The following is a 3,803-nucleotide window of genomic DNA, read 5'->3' on the forward strand; positions in this document are numbered from 1 at the left end:
GAGGACACAGAGGAGGGTCCCGGCCCCCACGGTCGCGTTGCCGGCAGTTCTCCAAGGGCTTGGGCGTTTTCCAGAGGTAGGAGATGGAGGGGACTGATTTCTTCAGCGCCCCACAAACCACGCCACCCCACCCATGGGACACATCCCTAGAGAGAGAGAGAGACGCCCCATACACTCGCTCCCCTCCCCCATGCGCTGTGCCCCAGCCCGGGCCCGGGGGAATAGGCGGCAGCCCACCCACAGGGTGGGGGGCGCAGCTGAAAGGGGTTGTCGGGGATGGCGGCCCCTGCCTGGGGTCAAAGGGCGGGCGACCCGCGCGTGCGCAATCGGCGGCGGCGGCGGCGGCGGCGGCGGCCACGAGCTGGGGGTGGGCCAGGCGAGGAGAGGAAGGGGGCTGGAAGGTCTCCACCTTGGCGAGTCCAGCCGTGGAGGCGCATCTTGTGTGAGTGTGAGTGAGTGAGTGTGAGTGTGAGTGTGTGTGTGTGTGTGTGTGTGTGTGTGTGTATAGAAAGACAGCCCCCCACCCCGGCCCGCCGCTCCCTGCCCGCCCCGCCCCGCCCCGCCCCGCCTGTCACCCCCGTCCCTCGGAGCCCGCCGGACCCGGCCGGTGAACTCAACAGGCCCGGCCCGGTGCGGGTCAGCGCCGGCGCGGGGCCTGGGGCGGGGGGAGGAGGCGGCGGGGAAGCGCAGAGAGGCTCGGCTTCTTGAGCGGGGCAGGGGCGCCCTCCGCCGTCTAGGGCCACACCACCCTGAACGCGCCCGATCTCGTCTGGTCTCGGAAGCTAAGCAGGGTCGGGCCTGGTTAGTACTTGGATGGGAGACCGCCTGGGAATACCGGGTGCCGTAGGCTTCTTCTTTTTTTTTTTTTGTTTTGCCTCTTGTTCTGTCCCCTTTCTGGGAGCGAGTCGGCGGCCCGGGGTGGGGGTCACCCCCACCCTCAGCGCCCGCCGCGCTGCCTGGCGTCTCAGACCAAAGGTCTGCTCTGTGGGAACCGACACGCTGGAGGAAACCTTGAGAGTCTGAGAGGGGAGGGAGTTCCAGAAGAAGGCCAGGATGTCATTTTGAGGGAGTATGTGACCAGAACTCGTCCCGTTGCTTTTGGGGTTCTATGGGCTACACGTAGGAATCTTTGGTGGTGGCACCTGATGTTGGGGGATCCGGAGTCACACCCAGACCTGCTCCACAGGCCTCCTTTTACTTTTCTCTTCGGATTCATTATTTTTAAAAAGTGTCTCTTATCTCTATGATTGCATTTTCTTTTCTCTCTCTTTTCAAGCAGATGATGGGAGTCCAAGTATTAAGGTGACATGTGTTGCCCGTGCCCCCCTCCCCCCTGTGTTCTTATTCATTTACCTCTGATGTTGTTCCAGCGTATTGTGGGGGTACCAATGTTAAGGTCGGGTACGTTGCCCTCTCCCAGCCTCCCCCCTCGGGTCAGAGCCTCAAGTGCGCCCATCCCCCAGTCGGTGCGCACCCACCCCATTCCTAATGGAGGTGTATGCCCATCCCCTCCCCCCACCCGCCCGACACCCACCCGATGAAGGTGATTCCTCTGTGTCCACTTAGGTGTCCATCGGTTCGTACCCATTTGCTGGTGAGCGCGAGCACGTGGTGCTCGTGTGTCCATTCTTGGGCTACCTGGCTTACTGGAACGGGTTCCAGCTCTGGCCAGGAGAACCACGAGAGGTGCCCTCTCACCGCTGCTCCTCCTAGCTGAATAGCACTCCGTGGTGTCCACGCGCCACATTTCATTTACGCACTCGTGGGTCGATGGGCACTCGGGTCGCTTCCAGGTCTTTGCGATTGTGACTTGTGCCCTGACTCTAACCCTAACCCTTACCCAGCCCGTCTCCTCCTCGGCCCCTGCCTGACTGACTCCTTCCCGCCCGGCCTGTCACCTGTCACCGTCCTCTGCCCCTGCCTGACACGCTCCTCCCCGCCCGGGCCGTCACCGTCCTCGGCCCCTGCCTGACGGGGCTCCTCCGTCGCCTGGGCCTTCCAAGGGCTTGGTGTGGACGCTGGTTCCAGGACGCCCTCCCAGGAACCCGGTAGCAGGGCGGCCGCAGCGTCTCGCGCCACCCAACCGTCCGCCGGCCGGCGGCCGGCGCTAAGTGGCCTGCGGGGGACGTGCCCCCACTGTGGGGCGGGCGCCCAGCCTGGTGTCTTCTCTGAGGCCCCGTGGCTGCTTTTCCCCCCCGCAAGGGGAGAGCCGCGGAGGTGGGGACCGCCTCCTCGTGGGGACGTACACCCAGCTCTCCACGTCGGATTCCGGGGCTCTCTGTCCTGCCAGAAGGCCCAGCTGGCCTGCGGGTCCTCAGAGTGGCAAAAACATCCGAAAACTGAGATTGAGGGTCCGGTGGTTGTCTGCACTTTTGTGCTGGGCACCCCAGGGAGGCCCGGGGGCTGGCTGGACAACGCGGTCTGCTGGGCAGGGGGGGCGGTTTGGAGGAGCAACTGATGCCCTTTGCACTTTGGGTAGCAAGTGTCTGAGGTGTCTCTGAGCCCTGCGCCATGTCGGGGGGTGGGGTGGGGGGGTGGGAGGTCGGGGGGGGGTGGAGGAGCAGGAGGAGGAGGAGGAGGAGGTGGGAAGGGCCGTGGCCTGCAGTCGTGTTCCCGGGGTGGCTTCTTCCACAGGCTGCTTGGCCTGGGCTCCCTGCACCTGGGCCTTTGGAGGACTGGCCCTGTGCTTGCCAACGCTTCCCCTGCAGGGACCCAGAGCTGGGAGGTTGCATCTCTCAGCCCTGGGTCGGGCAGAGCCCCAGCGGGCCATGCCCACAACCTCTCTCAGCACGGGTCCCCCAGAAGGCTCCTTTGGGACCAGGATTCTCTTGCGGGTGACTCTTTAAGGTCTGGCCCCTGGATGGAGGGGCACCAGGAGTAGAGGAGCAGGAAGGGGAAGGGGGTGGCCATGCGAGGGGACACTTTCAGGCCAAGTCCCAGCTTCAGCCTGATCCTCCTGGGAACCCCGGGGTGTACGTCACACCTCCTGGTTGTCCCGCTCTGAGACAAGGGCTCTGAGACAAGGAGCCGGGCTGCGCATTCCCCCAGCAGCCAGTCGTGGGCTGAGGACACCTGGGGCGTTGGGAACTCCCTGGCTTCTCCTTGGCTTAACATCTGGAGCTGCTTGTGAATCGTGCCGCCACACACACCCGAGTGCAGGTGTCTTCTGCACAGACTGCGGGCCTCGCTCTTCTGAATGCCGCTAGCTCGCCACCCACCCACGGGTGAACCTGGTCAGGGTACTTTCTCTCGGGGGCAGACTCTGATCCTGGCGGGCTACCGGTGTTTCTGTTTGCTCGTTTCTTTCTTCCATTTCGGGAAAGGCTTCCTTACTGGGTGTGGAAATCTCCTATGCCTTTCCTCGCCTATTCTGTCAGCTTTAAAATTCTCTTTCAGTTGCCACCCTCACAGATGGATTAGGAAACTCTTTCCGGTGCACTCATTAGTGAAATGACCTCAATGAAGCTGGAATCCAATATCTAATCGCCGATTTTTAGCGAGTCCACACGCCAGGGTGGTCGGGGTCCAATGCAGCCCCGGCCAGGCCCAGGCCCCTTGGACTGGGCCACAGGAGGACACAGAGGAGGGTCCCGGCCCCCACGGTCGCGTTGCCGGCAGTTCTCCAAGGGCTTGGGCGTTTTCCAGAGGTAGGAGATGGAGGGGACTGATTTCTTCAGCGCCCCACAAACCACGCCACCCCACCCATGGGACACATCCCTAGAGAGAGAGAGAGACGCCCCATACACTCGCTCCCCTCCCCCATGCGCTGTGCCCCAGCCCGGGCCCGGGGGAATAGGCGGCAG

At 63.6% G+C, this 3,803-nt stretch overlaps 1 non-coding gene across 1 annotated transcript; it reads left to right on the forward strand.

The window, feature by feature from the left end:
• The first annotated feature begins 731 nt into the window (after positions 1–731).
• LOC142863357 (5S ribosomal RNA) lies at positions 732–850 on the forward strand. Its single transcript, XR_012914143.1, has one exon. It is a non-coding gene; the product is annotated as a 5S ribosomal RNA (ribosomal RNA).
• Positions 851–3,803: the final 2,953 nt, after the last annotated feature.

Source organism: Microcebus murinus, chromosome 21, assembly GCF_040939455.1.
Source record: "Microcebus murinus isolate Inina chromosome 21, M.murinus_Inina_mat1.0, whole genome shotgun sequence".
NCBI lineage: Eukaryota > Metazoa > Chordata > Mammalia > Primates > Cheirogaleidae > Microcebus > Microcebus murinus.